Below are 20,628 nucleotides of genomic sequence, written 5' to 3' on the forward strand. Positions count from 1 at the left end.
AGGAAACTGACTCCTGTTGGTTTATTGCGCTATCTGTATATGCTAACCCTCCTTATCGCCTTAATCAACATATCTGTTTCGCTATGGTCCTTCAAGTGATGCATTTTGTTATTGTGCGTCACCTTTAGTGTGGCTGGGAATCCCTCATGCCTACCTTCTTAAACTCCCCTATCCAATTCCCCAATTCCTACTGTCTAATCAGGGTGGTGCAAGAGAGATCAGACCTAATCTCAAATGTAAACCCGCTTCCCTTCAGAGTTTTCTGCTTAGGTGCCTTGGCCAAGATCTGCTTCTTTACGAAGTATGTCAAAAAAATTCACCCAGATCCTTGTTTCCTAAAAGGATCCTGGTGTACCCACTGAATATCTCTAGCAAGAGCCTCCACAGGGTCTTCAGACAAACATCCTAATTTAACAAGCATTTACAATGCAGTCTCGTCTTTGTTAAAGTTAGAGCTATTGGCATTGCAAATGTCATTTTTTTCATTTGTTTTTTTTTTAAACTGATAAATGTATGGTATTGTTATTTACAATGGCAATAGGTAAGCATTAGAGAGTAGTAGAGAGTATTAGCAGTGATTAATAGTTAGTAGAGAGTGACTAGTTGATTAATAGAGAGTATACTTGTATAGAGTAGAGTAGGAGTGAGTTGTAGGCAATAGTAGTTAGTGAGTAGTGTAGATTAGTGGAGAGTAGTATAGAGTGAGTAGTAGATAGTGTGTAGAGAGCCTGTAGGAATCAGCGAGTAGTAGAGACAGTAGTAGTGAGTAATGAAAAGTACTAGATAGAAATAGATGTAGTGTAGTGAGTTATAGATAGTATATGGAGTAGTATATCTATTTAGTAGAGTGAGTAGCGAATGACTTTTAAAATAGAGTATATATTAGAGAGCAGTAGTTAGTACTTTTTAGTATTAGAGTGTAGTAGAGAGCGAGTATAAAATTGTGGATAGTGTAATTTAGAGAGCTGTGAGGAGTGTGACTTGTATGTAGTAGAGTAGCTAGAGGATGTATTAGAGTGTGATTAGTTGAGTCAGTAGTAGAGTGTGAATTGAGAGTATTAGAGATTGAGTAAAGTGTACGCTACCCACAAGTCATGGGCGAATATGAGCTGCGCTGATCACGTACGCTAACCACAAGCCATGGATGAATCGGAGCTAACGCTGCTCTCACGTGAGGAGGAACCCATGTATGCTACCCACAAGTCATGGACGAATATGAGCTGCGCTGATCACGTACGCTAACCACAAGCCATGAATGAATAGCAGGCAACACTGCACACGTGGGGAGGTACCCATGTATGCCATCTACAAGATATGGATCAATAGGAGCCAATGCTGCTCACATGTGAGTTACACATGTACGCTACCTAATGGCTATTAATCAATAGGAGCCAACACTGCTCACATGTGAGGAGGTGCTCATGTACAGTAACCACATACCATGACTGAACAGGAAACACGGTAACTGCAAGCCAGTACCGAACAAGATCCAACTCTGCTCATGTGTGATGTGCTGCTACTCTACAGTGGGCAAACTAACACCATATGGAGTGTAAGCTAGTGGTGCTCAAGTACAGTAACTACAAGCCATGAAGGAAGAATAGGAGCAAACGCTACTCATGTATGAAGACTGTCAGGTACAGTAACCACAGGCCATGGCTGAATAGGAGCCAACACTACTCACGTCAGGAGGTGCTCACGTATGTCAATCATAAGCCATGGATAAATAGGTGCCAACGCTGCTCACGTCTGAAGAGTCGATCATGTACAGTAACCACAAGCCAAGGCTGAATTGGAGCTAACACTACGCGCTTCAGGAGGTGCTCATGTGCGGTGATATCAAGTCATGGGAGGAAGAACAGGAGTCCACGTTGTTCACATTAGAAGAGCTGCTCTTGTACAATAACCAAAAGCCATAATTGAATCTGAGCCAATGCTTCTCACATGTGATGAGCTGCTCATGTATGGTGAGCAGTATATACAGGTATGAGGCTAGCAGTGCTCATATACGGTAAAAACAAGCCATAGCTGATAGGAGCCAATGCTGATCACATTTGAAGGATTCAGAAAAGGGGGTGGTGATGAACAGAGTGTCTGAATTAAGCAGACCACTCTTACCCATTTGAAGGGCAGCTCACGTATGGGGAGCATAGCAATGGATGGATAGGGGCCAATGTGCTCATGTATGAACAAAAGACACAGGTTATGGAATGGTAGCTGGCAGTATTAAGGTACAATGGGAAGATCACCAAAAGCTAGCGCAGCTCAGATACGAGACATGGTTTCTGGAATAGAAGCTGGTACAATGAGCAGAGCAATAGACGCTCTGAAGAAGCACACGACAAGGGGTCTTGAATAAAAGCTGACATTACTAAAGGGCTACTATGAGCACAGCAACAGAATAAGGAATAGAAGTTACCACTACTCATACAATGAGCTAAGTTATGGGATCCAGACTGTCATGGTGCCAATCACATACCATATGCACAATCCATGAGCTAAAACTACTCGCGTATGAGCAGCAGCTATGTGGTCCAGAATGGAAGCAAACACTACTTGCGTACAAACAGCAGTCTTGAGATTCAGCATGGGAGCTAGCAATGGGGCCTGGAATGGGAACTTGAGCTACTGGTGTGTAATGAGAACATACCGCTGGATCCCATGCTAGGAGGAGCAACCTGGCTGGAGCCCCAGCTCCATCAGGAGAAAGCATTCTAAAGAACCTGGAGAGCATTTGTGATTTGACTACGCAGAAGTAACAGGGTGGAGGTTAAAAACAGACACGTTGCCAACAACTTCAAGATCAGATTATGTGTCTGCAACTGGGATTCAAAGAGATTGGCAAGATTTCTAAACTAACCCAGCAGCGCTGTTTAAAGAAGCTCTCAGATTACAAATGCTATTTTCACCAAACTCCCAAAGGATCTTCCCTCCTAGTGAAAGCAGGCGTTACTAGGCAGAGGTTCCTTGTGCGTTGAGTTTTCCTCAACAATAAAATATTTCTAGCATCGACAATGCAGAAATCCAATACTACAACTGTTAACTTGCAAAGTAGATATCTTGTGAAAACACTGCACATTGAAAAAGCACAGTATCTCTTCTGTATAATGACAAAGGGCACCAAAGCCACTTTCAAGAGAGGGAAGCAAACAACTGATTGCAGTTGCCTGTGTACTGTCAATTCACTTAGTGATCGGCAAATAAATTCAATTTTCTATCCAGAGCAGGCCAAATTAGAATGTATCAACCGTGGCAGTACACAGGTGGCATATATATTGCAGGCTCTCCAAGAATACGAAAGTGAGAATAAATGCATTGACTAAGAACCAGATTTGTCAGTAACATCAAGGTTCAGATTCGAAAGCAGAAACTCGAACATTTTAGGTGTTTTAAGGTATAAAGCATCTATATTAGCGGGTGACCTCACAGGACTTTAACAAACGTGTCCTGTGTGAAAATACAACACTCAAAGGCACCTATGACTTACCTATGGTAATGTGCAAAAGGGAAAGGAGAGCAGCCTGTGTGATAAAATATCCTTTGGACAGTGACGTTCCCTTGGAAAAATGCACCATGTCCTTCCTGCACTGCTAATAATGTTGCGGCCAGGAACGTAGTCCCTTGTAACAGTGCTCCATACTGCATCGAGATGTTTAATAGTGCTATCAGTGGGACAGTGAAGAGTTTAGATGTGCAGAATGTAGCCTTGGGGTCATTGCCAAACACCTATGCCAACTCAGAGTGTGCAGTGCTGGACTTGGATAGAGAGGGGTTAGGGAGGGAAAGAGTATAACTCCATTTTTAGGAAATCATTCAGTGCAGAGTTCTCTCCACGTTTTGTTATAGAATAAGTATAGTTTCAAACACTGAAGGCGATAACATGCCGTTCAAGGCTTGAAGTTTAGTAAGACATGGTGGGGTTTTGATGTGGGACTGAACACTGCATGTGACCAAACCTAGATCAGAAGTGGTGGGGGGTCTTGATGGGGCTGGTAATCGATACTGAGGGGTGACGGGAGTTTCAAACATGGGAAAATCTGCATCTCATGATCTGCTTGTGTATCCTCCAGGAAAGAGATGCCACCTCTATGGCAGTCGCAGCTTGTTTAGTGCTGTGACAACTGTTATTTATCCTTTGAGTTTTATACAGGGCGAACTTGGCCCTAAGGCATCAGAGGGCAGCATTTACAAGGAATACAATAATAGATGATATAGAAAATGGACGATATGGTTCAGAGGTAGTGATGATAGAGTTCAGAAGTGGCAGGAGTAAATGGACAGTGTTTTCCTGGTAGGGGTTACCAGTAACATAATATAAATCGATAGGGCCCTCCTACAGCATATCCCACGTCTCACATAATGTTATGGGGCCTTAGGTACAAAGGAGTCTCGTGCGCCACATGGACCTTTATTACAACCCGGACATCAATCATAGGAATGTGTCTGACAATATAGTGGCGATGGGCAGTCACCAAGCACACACCATGAGACCAAGGGATTACTGTCTTACCCCCACCACAATGTTAGAGCATTTTCACGCACATACGTCAAGACTTTGCTTTTGTTGATAATAGCATAACCCAAAGCACTGCTGGCTGCTGAAAAACTACAGCATTACTTCCTAAATGCCAACAGTAGTGAATAATAACAGGCCACTAGTCACCAAGGAGGAGTGTGGCCATTTCACACTCCAAAGTGGTCATTCTAGATGGGCATGGATATAGGAGTAATAGACAGGACTGAAAGTGCTGCTTAAATGAGCATATATCAAGGCACTTATACATCTCATGTCTCAAGAGTTTGTATGGGGTTAAATTCACAAGACCCCCCACAAGGACGCTCTACCGTTGAAAGAACAATGAATAGGAAAGAAAAACCTTGATGTCTGGGGTTTGCACTTAAAACCACCACAGTAAGACAAGGCCACTGGAGACAACCAAAGTAGCAAGTTTTTAAAGTCACCCCCGCCTCTCCTCCTCCAAACCTTACACAGCTGTGCAGGTGTCCCTTGAACTATGCCTGTGGAACATTAGAGGATTCAAGCTCAAAACATTTAGGATAAAAACATTAAGATTCTCAGTCTTGCACTTTAAACAACGATAGAAATTATTTGTTCGGCAGCCATGATTTTTAAAGAATGCGAAACAGATATTTGTGCAATTTTAAAGTAACCCTCCTTGCTATGACCGGAAGCCTTAGAGCTGTGAAACCAGAAAGTACGTGGAAAGTCTAAGATTGCTTACAATGCTGCAGAAGAGTATCCCTGCTAGCACCAGACTGCTTCAGATTCCGGAGTTTGAACGTGCATACTTTTTTTTTTTTTTTTTTTTTGAAAACCTTTATTGACATCAAAAGGAGAAACAAGTCGAGGCCTACAACCAAGCCGGCCGGCCGCAATGTGCAAAATAATCAGGAGTCACCAGGCAAATATTACATAATCAATCAATACAAAGCAGAGGCCGTAGAATCACAGAAGGGGAGAAGAGATACAGTAACCAAAGGGCTAAAACACATGAGTAAATAAGGCTTAATTTTATAATATGGGGAGTAGACATATGACAGGCTCACTTTCAATACGGAGGCATCCGATATCCCAAACCAACCTCAACATTAATAAGGGGGCATGGGGGCAAAATATCGGGGGGATAATACAATGCATTCAAGAAAATCAGGATACGTGAGACACAATCGCCCCTGAGCATTATCCTCGTAACATGCCCGCCACCCAAGACACTACCAAGCCAGAACAGAGGGATCGGAAAAACAATGCATCAAAACCAGCCCGTCATAATAACCTCAGGGACACAGGAAGGAAAAAAAAAAAGGGGGGGGGGGGGGGACGAAGTGGGGAAGGGGAAGAGGAAGGGAAAGGAAAATGGAGGGAAGACAAAATAAAACAATAAAAAGAAATTAAGAAAATATGAAAAACGAAAGGAAGAAGACACGCCGACACAGGCCCCCCGTGGCGGGAAGACAGGAGACAAAAGGAGTAGCGGCCCAAGTGGGGGTATGGCGATCGGGGAGAAAGACAGCCGAAACATAGCAGGAGGGTTAACGACGCCACACCCCCCACCCGAAACACACCATAGGAGGTCGGGACAGACGCGGCCTCACGAAAAAGAGATACAAAAGGGCCATAGAACCAGAAGACAAACAAAAAAATAGAACCCAACCCACCCGTCCCCCCCTGCACCCCTGTAGAAGGCTATGGCCCACCCTTCAAACAGCGTGCCTGTCGCCCTAAACCAGAACCCGAAATATAGCGAGAAGTAAGAAAGAAGAAAGAGACAAAAAGGGCAACAAAAGCGGAGAAAAGAAGACAGGAGGGAGGAGCAGAATAACCATAATCCGAACGGGCGGCCGCAGCCCTCCGCCCAACCAGACAAGCACAGTCAAAAACAGACCAGGACGACACCCCATCACGCGCCACAAAACATTAGGAGAAGGGGACCTCCCACCTTTCTACGATTAAAAACAATTATGCTACTAAATCGTATACCGGGAATCAAACGGAAGTCGTACATTTCACCCCCAACCCTTTCGAGCGACAAACCCCACCCACCACATGGCAATGTAAAACCACATACTAAATACGAAATCAGCATATAATCGAGTGGAATGGTGACTAGCATAGTTACGTGGGGGGTAGATAGATCCACAAGGGAGCAATAGTCCAAACAGAAAATATCGATGCATCAAATATCGCAGCACGAGCAATAAAAACAGGAGTCCAGTTGCGCCACTGGAGCGGGCGAGGTGGCCCCAATTATAGACACAGGCAAAGTCATCGAAGCAGGCACAGGAGGCAGTCCACCAACAGTTTCAGGCAACAATGTCGAACAGGGTCGCAGTACAGCATCCAAGTCCCCGGGGTCCGAACCTTGAAAAGCAGGGCGCCCCAAAGTCACCGACACACTACACGATCTCCGATCAGTGGCGGCGACACTCAAGTCAATCGAGGGGGGCGAGGCAATGAAGTCTTCGAAACAAGAGGGCGACAAGAAGAAATGGCCGCCCAAAATGGCGGCAGATCGTGGCGTACCCACTGAGACACCCAGGGCCAGGGAAGCGTGTAGGGATCTCAGGGCTTCCAGGATATCTCTGACCGTCGGCTCACGTCCACCAGATCCGCTCCCCACACCAATAGGCAACACGGGCCCGCCGCCACAGGGTGATTCTCGTTTCAGAGGGTCGGCCGCCATTTCGTGAATCAGCCCAATCGCCGCTCACCACGACCCCCGGAAAGAACAGTTCTCAAATGTAGGACTTTACAAGCTCCGGGGGTACCAGCAAGGGCGGCCTCGATGCCAAAAGGATGTCCGCCCAAGACGGGTCTCCGCCAGCACCATCACCGGTGCCCCAATCAAGCGGAGTCCGGGCCCCGAGGACCAGGGCCGCCGGACAAAGCAGCGGCCGGGAGAGACCCCTTCACAGACTCAGGTCCCCGGGCCTCTCACCCACGTCGGCCGCGCGGCCACCAGGGCAGGCCCGGGTCAGGATCGCCGGGATCTTCGCACATCGGCTCCCAACACTGGTTCTCGCTCTCGGCCGGGGCCGAGAGCCGTCGGATCCCACCGGCCAGGTCCCGGTCCAAGTCTCGCAGAGGCCCCGATCTCTCAGAGGCCACAACTCCGGAGCCACTGCACACCGAGACCCCGGGGTCGGATGGTAAGTACAAACAAGCCGTTATGTTTCCAATGCCCCAAAAATGTGTCGTCCCCGGACAGGATAGAAGACAGGATAGGCAATCAGGACGGAGGGCTGCGGGAGCCGAGCTAAAGGGCGACCATTACGGCCGCGAGCTAGGCTCCTCCCCCTGAACGTGCATACTTAATAGCAGCAGAAAACGCATGAGGCACCCAAGCAAGTGTAGGTTTAAAGGTTCAATGGGTGTGTGACTAGAGTAGGTGCAACCAAAGAACCAACCCGGAACATGAACATGGGCAGAAGTGTCGGAGGGGAGGGGTACAGTTAATGTAGAGTACCTGGGACAGGTCTCAAAGGGTCACTGTGATCCTAAGAGAACTGCACAATCCAAGCACCCCAAACTGCAGGGCTCGGGGTCAGAGGTCAATGTTTAGAACAAAAATAGCTTCTCGATGAAACATGCAGAGTCTGGGGTGGACGGAAAGACCTGCATGTGTACTGCTGGGCAATGACAATTCTTGGGGCATCTCTTGGGTGGAGGGAGCAGGATCTGTGCGGGAGATCAAATGCCCTGCATCATCACGGAGGGGCTTCGGGGGAAAATATCTGAGGGGGCACTTCAGGCCAGTGGCAATGACTGGAAAAGATAAAATCAAACTTGCGGTGGTGACAGGTTCTGGAGGGTGCCATCTCTGGAAGGTACAATAAACAAGGGGTGTCATAAGACCCCCTTGGGTGCCTGCAAAAGGGGGGGGTCATTCTTCCGGCGGGGTGTGAGGGTGGTTATCTGGAGGTTACACCCTGCTTTACTCTAGTGGTGCGGGGGGGCAATGCAAGACACTATATGTTGAGTGGGGGGGAGGGTGCTAACCATGGCGCTCTGTCACCCCTCCCCCGAGCTCCCACAGTGCCCCGCACGTGGCCCCAGCTCACCCCGGCTGTCTCCCACCCCTGGGGGCGGGGTCGCTCGCTGGTGCCAGGTGCCCCCCTACCCAGTGGGAGCCGCTCTTTGCGGGCTGCCGCCTGGTCCTCTGCACTCCTTTCCCGCTGCTATCTTCCAGGGCACCGTCAGCCGGGCCCCGCAGCCGCCACCGCGATCCCAGCCTGCACCGCGCGCGGCCAGAGGGAGGACCTCCAGCGATCCCATCGACCAGCGCGCGGCGGGGACTCCTATCACTTCCTGCTTGCCTCTATGATAGTCATAGATAGCAGCCGGCATGAACATAGGCAATAAATATGAAAATAAACAGCGGGGTGGGCACCCGCTTAGGAATTAAAAATATAATGCGACTCGCGCAATAAAAACAATCGAAATACTAAGCCCCGTCCTTTTCAGATTGGGGGGGCGTGTTTTTTCCTGATGACGTCACAGAGAGAAAGGACAGGAAAACACTCGCCCCTCAATCCGAAACGGACGGGGCTTAAAGTGACGGACAAAGCTCTTCTCCAATGGCTGGCCGCCGTTTAGGAAGCCAGCCAATGGAGAAGAGCTAGCTCGTTTACCTCCCTATTAGAAAACAAAAAATCTCGCCAGCGAGACTGCGCAAGCGCAGCCTATGCTAGCCGAGACCTAAAAAGGGCTATAATAAACTCTTTTGATAGCCTCCCCTTCTGGCATCTTCAATACGCTAAGATTGTTTCTACTTGCCCCATTTTCTAATGATTCAAGTTTTTCCTGTAGCTCTCTGTCTCTCTTGAGTTTTATCACCCTTATCTCTTCCCCATCGGTTAAGGCTGATAATTTCAGTATTGCTACTGTGTCCTCAAGAGCCTGAGATCTTTGACCCAGGGAATCTAGTTTTTCCGTCAGCTGTTCACACATACGCTGGCTCTCCCTCTGTTACAGTGACGGTGAACCCATTTTTAACCGCTGGTGATTGCAACATATTTTCAATTTGGATCTCCCCTAGGGAATGATGTACCAATTTTCCAGCGTCTTGAGAAACGACCTGCCCTGCTCCTTTCATTATGGGTCCATGGTCTCCACAATCTCCACCTCCCATTTCTTCAGCTATACCCCTTAGTACCCTCCTCATTTTCATTCATCTCGACCAAAAATTGATATCTGTTGTTTTGGCCGATCTCACCCACTCTTGAGCCTTTAAATGTTATTTACAAACTCACCCCCTCACACTCTGTTTGCTGGGGAGATGGGGTATTTGAACGTCTTCTTTTTTTGATTAGTAGGCTCACTTCAGTCTCTATTGCTGGTAGTAGTGCTGACCCCCACCTCCGACCCCCCCCCTCCACCTTTGAGTGAGGGCTGCCAGCTGAGTTAGTAACAAGCAGAGAATTATGTATTCCGGAAGGCGAGCATGCCTGTTTGCCACCCACTTGTGGGGACCTAAATTGGATTTTTGTTGTACTTCTCAACGAGTAACTGTTACTTTTCCCTGTAGCGCTCCCTCTCTCCCGGCTAGTCACCCCGGTTCCTACCTTGATTTTTTTCCCTTTCACTGCTTTGTGGGTTTTTTCTCTGTTTACTGCAAGCGTACATGGAGGCATCTCTGTGAATTCAATGCCCACACTCTGCTGCCTAGCTGAAGTCCGCTCGGTATTCAGCACTCCTGTGCTGCTGCTTCCGTCCTTTCCCCAGAGGGGAATCCATGCTGCAGTGCGACAACCCTTCTGCATTCCTTTGCGACACTCAGCCAGCTCTCCGCATTGGCCTCGCCTGACCCTGGAGCCCTCGACGTGTTTGCCTGAGCGGGGGTCAGCAGAAGAGTCCACCCCATGCCCGCTGCATCACATTGTCGAGGCGTTGCCCTAGGTGAATCTCCCATAACGCCACAATCATGCGACCAGCACTGTAGCTGGCTGCCATGTTTTTCCTGGCCATCATCGTGACTCTCCAATTTTTGTCCGAGAAGAAAGCTTGACAAAATCCATGACAGTGAACCATTTTGCTATGCATGGAATCTGGTATAAGATAGTGGCTAGATTAGATACCACAGGACAACAGGGGATCTTCCCGTTTGATTTATATAATCCCATAATCTGTGAAATGCACAGACTCCTGATTATTCTCTCACAAAACTCCTTTTTGTAACATGCTATTACTTAATGGTGTTATTCCTGCTACTATTTCTGGGATCATGTGATAAGGTGGTGTTCTTGGAAGAATTGCATCGGGTTTGACTGTGATTCGGACTATTTCTACACCTTTGATTAGTCTGTTGTCCTATCATGTAAGATCCCACACATTTACAGTCTCTCTTACACCTGAAGGCTACTCTTCTTTGGTTCTCAACGGGTTAAGCTTTTTTTTATTATTTATTTTTAAGCCAGAAATGTTCAATACAAACAGTTCATAGAAGTAAATTCATATTAAAAAAAAACCTCCATACTATACATGTAGGAAACTATTGTAAGAAACTGGCTCTATATATACTACACCAAAATGAGGTATAGTGTGTATAGAGTCCAAGTATCCCCAAAGGCAGGCAGAGGTTAAAGTTGGATAGAACCTTACTCTCGAATAGTGGTAGCTTGGTCGAGCAGTAAGGCAGTATCAGAGGACAGTGTTAAGCATTTGATGTACACACTCAATCAACAAATTAATTCACACACTCAAGAACTGAACTGTAGGCTAATTGTGTTTGTGTAAAAAATATACTGTTTATTTTTCGAAGCAAGCCTGGTACCTGTAAGCATTAAATACTTTTCAGTAATAAGTTACTAGATATAGAACAGTTTGAAAATGCAATAGAAATTGTACTTTGCTTGATTTACAGGGAGCAGTAGTATCCAACACATAAGCAAATACAGTACATTGGAATGAATGGGCTTTTTCAGTAAATTGCAGGTAAGTTACTTTTTATGTTACTTTTCTAACACAGTGCTGGATACCTAGATTCAGCACTGGGACATTTCCTAGAAACAGGTAAGTAAACCAGTTTTGGTTATTTGTGCAATTTTTAAAGAATGTTTTCAGGTTTCAAAACTCCACACTTAGAAACTTTTTGGAGACAAATTGTCAGTGTTATCCTATGGAGGGAAAACAGGTTAACGGTTCTCAGGTAAGTAATCGACTGTGGAAATTAAGGTTCTGGGGTTAGACTCCGGGGTCTCCCAGGGTCAGTGATGCACTGTTGTTGCACCCTCAGCGGCACTAGGGCGGCCGGGTGCAGGGTGCTGTTTTGCGGTCGGGTGCCCTGTTGTTTCCTATAGAGAACCTCCGGGACAAAGAAACACAGCAGGCTCGGGGACGAGGATCTTACAGGTGCGACCACCACTTTGAGGGGTAAGTTGGGATGTTGAGGGTTGGTTATGCACAGTAGGTTTGGGCATACAAGGCCATGTGGCGTCGGATGCAGGGGTGCCTTTAGGACGTCGGATTTTCTTATCCGCTCCGCTCTGGTCGCGGTAGAGGGGATCCTCTGGATTGATGCTGCAGGCGTCATCAGGAGGCTTGAGGCAGGTCAGGGGTCACCGGATCTCTGGTCAGGATCGCCGGGGGGGGACCTCCTCATGGTATTTTTCCACTCGAGCTCGGGCCGAGTTCGGCAGGTGCAGAGTGGGCTGGATTTGCGGTTTCTGGTTGGCACCAGAAGCTGCAGTTTGAACAAGCCTGGTGTTCACAGGAGATTCAGTCTTTGAAGTGAAGGCAGGCAGGTCCTCCAGGGTTTTCGAGGTTGCTGATTCAGGACACACCGGGATTTTGCAGGAGCAGGTCAGAGGGTAGACAGGCATGTATGGCTGGGGCCAAGTCAGTGGGCGTTGTCCTTCTTAGCTCTGCACAGCTTTTCGTCCTTATCTTCCTTTCTTGTGGTTTCTGGATCTGAGGAAGGAAGGTTCAGGGTGCCCTCTAAATACTAAATTTAGGGGTGTTACAGGTAGGTAAAGGGCAGGGACCAATGGGGTCCCTTCCCTGGGGTGGGTACACCCCCTATTCTGCTACTCTCCAGTGGGAGGGGCTCAGGAGCCTGTCCCTGGTTGGCTGAGTCCCCCCATCCTCAAGATGGCGGGTACTCGAGGTTGTGCTTCACCTCACCTCTCCCACCTGAGGGGTGGAGTTGGCAGAGGTGGGCACACCTCTTTTCCTCACTGATTTTTCCAGCAACAAGTGGGGGGTAGAACCAGGGGGCACCAGTTGATGAAATCAGCAATTGGTCTGGAGAGGCTCACAAAGGCGGCATGCCTTTGAAGCTTCTTCTCTGTGAACCCTGCCCATCCTGGGGGAGGAGGCTTGACACCTCGTCGCAGGATGTGCATTGTTAGAGGCCCCGCAGAGCAGCAAGCTAAACATGTCTGGTGGTGGCAGCCTAAGCAGCCACTTAGTCAGGTCAACTGGGAGTTGGTTGAGTTCCAGGGGGCATCTGTAAGATGCCCTCTGTTGTGCATTTTACATTAAATCCCACTCTGGCATCAGTGTGGGTTTAATGTGCTGAGAAGTTTGATACCAAACTTCCAAGTCTTCAGTGTAGCCATTACGGTGCTGTCGAGTTCGTAATGACAAACTCCCAGCACCATATACTCTTAATGGCAGCACTGCACGTACAGTGCCCAGGAATGGACCTGGGCACTGTAAGGGCACAGGGCTCATTCACCTGCCCCCTCACCACTGGCAAGGGGCACCTGATTTTATCCTTAGATATGTTTGCACCCCATTTGGAAATCCTCTCAGGAGTGTAGTATAAAAGGCAAATGGTCTTAAACTGTGGAAATTTAAAATTAATAGATTGAACCGAGCAATCAACAATCTCCAGTGCCCTCTGAATATCCGAAACAAGGATATCAGAGGCTATAAGTAAACAACATTTTGTTGCCAATACCTCACTATCATCAGTAGCATACTGACGGAAGTCCTGATATATGTGGGAGAGGTGTGGCGCCGCGGCAAGGGCGACTGACGCTGGAATCTGGGGATCACGGTTCGATCCCCGGCGGCAGATTAGCCCAGCACCATGTGACTCTGGGCAATAGCTCGCTTAATCTTCCCGACGGCCCCCAGCGCCTAGAGACCCTTACGGGTGATTGTGCACTTTACAAATGTGGACTTTATATATTGTACTTATCAATAGTTTCTCATCTAATTTATGTAGATGTAGCATTAGTTCTGTACTTTCAAGATCCGCCCGGTGCTTGCACCCTGACAAAAAGTAATCCCTCACTTGTAGATACTTTAATAAAATAATGGTTAGGGAGCCAATACATGCCCTGTAAAACGGCAAATAAGGCTGTACCCCCTATCGTGCCCAGGCCCTTCCTATAGAAATCCTGAAACACTGATGGGGGGGTGGCAGGATTATCCTATGACTGTGTTTCTTTATTTAAAAAAGCTATTGAGAATTTATTACAAATTTCTTGTCAAATATTAATGGCATACTTCACAATCTTAAACAGGACCCTCTTATAATAATATGGATCCCCCAGCCGGTAGAAGAAAAGCCTAAACTCAGCCCCAAGCGCTAGCTGATAGCAAAAAGCTGCTGTATCTGAGTCAGCCGGGATAAATAAACTACGCGGGCGCCGTACCAACGCCACCCAAAAATATAACCTCAAATCACGGAGTTGAAGCCCCCCTGTTTAAATAGAAGCTTCATAAGTCGAATTGCTCATCTTGCCCACTTATCCCCCCCAATATAAAACTTCCAATCGCTCCTTTCACCGCCTAAAAAAGGAATAGGGACCCGTATTGGGATCGCCCTAAACAAATAAAGAAGTTTTGGAAGAATATTAATTTTAACCATATTACATCGTCCACTAAGACTGTGTTAGTTACTTCATGATTTCATCATAGTAGTAACAGATATTAAAGGTTCATAGTTCAATTTAATTCTGTCCCTAACCTCCAAGCATACGGTTACTCCAGAGATTTGAACATCTGACTTATAATTCAATAAAACCTGTGTTTTCAGGATGTTAAGTTTGTACCCTGAAAATCTCCCATAATCGGTGGCCTCATTGACAACCTGTCACAGTGCTACTTGCGGCTTTTGCATTAAATGCGGAACATCGTCCGCATATGCAGTAAGTTTGAGTTCATTCCAGCCAGACACCAGAGGCTGGATACCAATATTCATATGAAAGGGTCGTAAATATGGCTCCATACCCAGCACAAACAAGATGCGAGTCGGTGGACACCCCTGTCTGGTCATGTGATGTATATCTGAAATGCATTTCAATACCTCCCTGAATACGTAACCCTAGCCCGTCAAGTCTTGTTTTGACCAACTGAATACATTTAAAGTCCTTCTCCGCATCTAATAAAATCATACGCACTCTAATGTTGGATTCCGATGCGACATTAAAGGGCGCAATTGCTGTTAGTGTGACTAGTATTGTCTCTTCCTGGTACAAACCCATTCTGCTGTTGGTAAACTAGCACCGAAAGTACTGTGGCAAGTTACATAGCTAAAATCTTGGCAAACCATTTGGCATCTGAGTTTATCAGAGAGATGGGTCAATAAGACACCATGTCCTCCGAGGGCTTGCCTTTCTTCAGGAATACCATAATGTTTGTCATATTCCAAGAATTTGGAACACGCCCCCTCATAAATATATTGAATTACCCTAGAAATACACTAGCTATTAGGTCTTTAAAAACTTTATAAAACTCCCAAGGGAAATCTGTCTTCGCCCGCGGCCTTAACTGAAAGGAGAGCCTCCAAGGCAGCCCCCATCTCTCCAAAGGAGAACTCGACCTGTAGCACCCTGGCCTTGTCTTCCGCCAAATGGAGCATCCTTCACTGCTGAACATACTCAATAAACCCAGATTAGTTCTATACTTGGGGCTGATAGTATAACTCTTGGTAAAACAAAGCAAACTGCTCCATAATAGTTTCAGGGTTCACGTGAACCCTATCATCCAAGCCTTTATTAGAATGAATAATACTTTGACTGCCTAGCAGAAATTTGATGGGCTAGCACACGACCAACCCTATCTCCGTATTCATATTGCAGAGTTTTGTTCTTGATAGCAGCTATGTGTTCTTACAGACCTCGCACAAGTAAAGATAGCTTTTCAGTCAGTTGGAGAAATATGGCCTCCTCACCTTCCCCACCTTGAACAATTATTTGGGCACGTAAGATTTTAAGCTGAAGAATATTTCGTATCAGTAAACTGGCATCTTCCAAAGCAGTTCTGTTTTGTTCCATAATATACTGCAGTGTAGTACCCCAAACAAATGCCACCATTGCATCCCAGACTAATGGAGGCGCTGCTGTGCCTGTATTAGAGAGGAAGAATTCCCTTAATAGGCCTGTAACCTACCTTCCATCTTTGCCATTGCATAGATGACGAGGGAATTAAAACAGAGCAACTAGCTCTCGCCTCTGTAAGACCGAATGTAAATAAAATTGGATTGTGATCAGGTACTATCCTGGAATAAAGCTCTATTTCTGCACGTACTTAACGAGGCCTATGGACAAGAACCATATCGATCCTGGAATAGTGTTTGTGTGGGCACGAATAGAAAGTATACCCAGGATTAGTAGGAAAAACAATCCTCCATGCATCATAGAGCCCATGTACCCAGATCAAGTCAGAAATTGGAGCCCTGGATCTGAGCATATATCGGGTAGTATTGCGGTTAGTAGAGTCAATACTGTAGTTCATTACACAATTCAGATCCCCCAATATAATAAGTTCACCTGCCTAATCCAGCAACTCCAATGAAAGCATGTCGAATATCTCCGAGTCATCAACATTTGGCCCATAGACTGCACAAATAACACATATTCTGGGAATATAATTCCAACTGTGCTAATGCCCATCTCCCCCTGGAGTCTGCTGCAGTTTTCAAGACCTTATATTTGAAATTCTTCTCAAATAAGATGCCCATCCCACGGATGGATACAGATTGTGATGTACAAATAATTGTATCATAGCCCAGTGACCTAAATAGTTATCGATGCTCATGTCACACGAGTCTGTTAGCGCTACAAGTTGGGGTCTATACATCTTAATTTCCACCTGCACCAACTGTCACTTACTTTGTGAATTTAAGCCAGAAACATTCCAGGTCATACATTTTATCCAAGCCATGTTCATATAAACCAGGTAGCCCTCCCCCTACTGTGGACCATATTTTCTGAGAGACTTAAAAAAAAATACAAATACCTTTGAAGAGTTAAGATCATTCTGACTTATTTTGCTCAACCCCCTACCGCCACCAGTCAATGTTCTCTGCTTTAAGAGACTATCTGGTGTGCCTACCCCACCCACGTCTTACCCAGACCCCCAACTAACCCCCATGTCCTCGGGATGAAATCATTCCAACCCAATGAGTTGTCGATGGATTGAAACCCCTGATGAGAGCAATACCCTCCACTCCACAGAGTAGTTGGCCTAACGGCTAAGGCGCTCGACCTCGGACCTGGGGATCTGGGTTCGAGTCTCGGTAACGGCGCCAAAACCTCCTGTGATTCTGGGCAAATCGCTTAATCTCCCCGTGCCTAAAAATGAAAGTGTGTGTTCTCATGTAAAAACGTAACTTGTGCTATGTAAAGCGCTCTGATACCTGATTCGGTTCGGGTCTAGTTCGCGCTACATAAAAACTCTACCACTCCTTGTCTTGACCCCCCTGCGTCCATCAACCACCAAACCAACAGAGCATATAAACCTGTAAGCAAACTGTGCTACTATAAAACAAAAAAGAAATCCCTAGAATAGAATAAACACAAAGGAATCGCATTAAGGGAAAGAACAGAAAAGAGGTTCTAAAAGCTACATCGCAAACATCCATAGGCTATAGTTTAAAGTTGTCAAATCCCTCGTATGGCTCAGAGTCTGTGAAGCGTCTGTCTCTGACTAGCCCTCGCGGATCTGCCCATCCTTAAATAATTTTAAGCCGGACTTGTTCCTGCAAGGAAGCTTGGGCCCAACAGCTCTTAAGGGGTCAATAATTTGCTGCAGTGTGGTATCCTCTAAACGTGGGGTATGAGGGGACTGCTTTCCTTCACCACCACTTTCTCCTCCCCACGACAGAGTGGTGTCTCCTCCCACCTTTGTCCTCGCACCTCCTGCTGCAGTTAGAATGTTGGTGTTGGGGAAGTTCTATGCGAGGCTCCTGCATGAGTCTGACTGAGAGACATTAAGAGGTGACAGCAGTGGCTGAGACTTTCTCTGTTATGTTCTCACCAAAAAGCCTCCTTTCTTCTACTTACGTCTCCTGGGGTTGAAGCATCTAGATATAACACGCAGCTTCTATTGTCGATCCATAGTAGACTTGCACAGATCTGAGCGAGCTATAATTGGCATTGCATCCACTGAGATGGGTGTTTTAGGGCATGTCTTAAGATAGATTGCCTGCCTGAGAAGAAAGTTCCCGACATAGATTAGGATTGTGCAAGCCTGTGCTGGTTTAGTTACCCAGATTGCGATTAAGAGGTGGGCCCGCTGAATTTGTGAATCCCAGTCCCAAATGATCAAATCTGGAAAAGCTATTGCAAACAGTTGCACAATGTATTGGTGAGGGTCTGCCCCCTCCTTCCCCTCCGGTATTCCAATTACCTTAAGATTGATTCTCTTCCAAAAAATTCTCCGTTTATTCTATCTTAGTTTGTAGATGCTCCAACTGACTGCTATGATTCCCCCAGGTTGTCTACCCTTGACCGAGCATAATGCGGCTGCACCTCAGAACGCTGGGACTTGGAGAAGCTGTAAAATTGCAATGAGATGCGCTCCTCGAGACAGTTCTTAAAAGTTATCCGCTATACAGGCTTCCTGAGGTGGCAATGGTGTGGAGCAGTCTGAGGGTCTACAGCAGGAGAAATCAGAAGTTGATCGAGGGTGCGGGTTTGATCCCTAAAGGGGAGAATGCTTTTGTGAATGTTGTTTACCTTCTTCTGCTCCAGTCTGAACTTCTGATGGGCAGGAAATAAGTGCCCTCACCTCTCCCTTTGAGATGATCTACTTCCACTGTGCACTGCTCTTAGCACCAGTGTCTCCCATCTTTCCTGGCTGCAGCAGCTTCAGATGTTTACCAGGTTGGTGTCCTCTGAACTGCTCTGATAACTTCCTCTTAATATTACCCGCCTGTCCTGAGAAAGGTGGGCACCCTCCTCCCAGCCGCTTGGTTTGTTCCTGTCAAGATTACTCTCTGGATGAGAGCCAAAAATGTTGTAAACAAGAGGGGGCAGAGCCCCAGATAACTGCCTATCGAGGCCACCTGCCTGCTGTATGATCGGCCAGGCATTAGGTTCAGGCGGACCTGCATTAGAGTCCTAATTTGTAGCCCCTGCATCCCACACATGCTCCCCCAAAGTATCTGATACAGTACTCACTGATTTTATGCTGCCTTCCAGAGCCCGCTTAACTGCCAGATGGGAGAGTTCATCTCTTTTGGAGGGAGGTGTAACCGGCAGATCACTATGACGTCTTGGGTTGATGCTGGGGGCTGATAGTGATGCACACCAGGCAGACCTGCCAAATCACTAACAGGGTGATCGCTATCTGGCACTGAGTCCAAAGAGGATGGGGAGGCCACTATACCCTGTCCGGCAAGAGCAGCCGCCATTAGTGCCTCTACCAATGGAGACCCTTCACCACAGGCTGGGTTTTCTTTAGCTGCTAATTGTAAACATTCCTTTACTGCACCAGCAGTTTCAGGATATGGTGCCCAACCTGGGATTTTGCAAGAGAGGGATAGATTGGTCGTGGGCTGATCTCACCTTCCTCATTGAGTTGCTGCTCCTGACTCTGTTCCTGGGTCTCTACATTACGTCCCTTTACTGCTCTGTGGATCCCCACTCCCCCATCGAGTGTACTCGCTCATTTTGGCGACATTGTGGCAGCATATATGGGCAACCGTTGCTGAAAGTAAAGTGGCTCGAGTCCACTTGGCCTGCTGGTGAACTTCCCCATAGCCTCCTGCCATGAAGCTGCAGCAACATCCAAATCGTCCAAGCTGTAGGCGCTGCGTGCAGTTGATTCTAATACAGCATCTCCTTCTCAGCAGGTAGTAGCTGCCTCTGAATCCGAAAGCCAGTTGAGAGCATCGTGGTCAGACACACAGGAGAGGTATGCGCTCCGTGACTAGATCAACCCTCCATCTATCTTCCTCCACTCAACGCGTAAAGCTCTACAGCATTTTGTTATTTTAGTTTGAATTCGATCTCCTCATCTGGTGTCTGAAGCTCAACTCCCTGTGGAGTACAATGTATTGTGCAATTTACTTGCACAATAAATCTTGTCCTACAATTTTACAGGACTTGAATCACACACGACAAACTGATGATTCTCTTTGAATGACCCTATATTTATAGTCACTTCCCTCAAACAGGATTTGTAACTTGCTGGTTTATGACACTTACAACTTGGATCTTTTTTACAGAGCGGGGAATGTCTGGGACATCCGCTGTTCTAACAGTGGAACGGGTAGCACCAGTGTCGATGAGAAATTACACTTGATGGCCATATACTTCACCTTCTACAAATGGCCCACTCTGGTACCTCTAAGACTGCGCCAAGCAGAAATCTGCCTCCCCCTTAGGTACCATCATTATGACAAACTTGCATCAAAGTCCTTGTTCTCAATCATAGGGAACTGCTGATTTGCACTCTAGCTCTGAGTCTGAAATGTGTTCCTGTTTACTCTGGGCAATTGGTCAAAAAAATATTTGTATTGCCTATATTTTGTTGAGCCATATGGGCTTTGCCAACTGGCATTCTTAGGATCTTTGGCTGCATGGACACTTTCATTTGCTGGACAGGTATGTTTTGCCTGTGCTTGATTAACAACATTGAATCTATATGGATTAAGCCTACACGTTCGTTTCTAATGCCTGATTTTGGTTCAAAGATGGCACAGAGTAATGTTCTTCAGTTTAATGATGCATGTCTCACCCCTATATAAGAATTATGCACTGCTGGGCCTTCTGCATTATAGTTGTTTCCCTTTGCAAGACAGATAGTTGCAGAATTTATTGGAAGAATTTTACATTGCACACAGTTTCTGAGGCCTGCATAAACTTCGTTTTTAATAGTTCTTTTGTTTGGAAATGTGTATTACACTGGTGCTAGGTGGTACTTTTTAA

At 46.5% G+C, this 20,628-nt stretch overlaps 1 protein-coding gene across 11 annotated transcripts in view; it reads left to right on the forward strand.

The window, feature by feature from the left end:
* Nucleotides 1–20,628, forward strand: part of PLEKHA5 (pleckstrin homology domain containing A5) — a 1,381,245-nt gene that overhangs the window by 1,172,400 nt on the left and 188,217 nt on the right. The gene's annotated exons all lie outside the window — the stretch shown is intronic.

This window comes from Lissotriton helveticus, chromosome 1_1 (genome assembly GCF_964261635.1).
Source record: "Lissotriton helveticus chromosome 1_1, aLisHel1.1, whole genome shotgun sequence".
Lineage (NCBI taxonomy): Eukaryota > Metazoa > Chordata > Amphibia > Caudata > Salamandridae > Lissotriton > Lissotriton helveticus.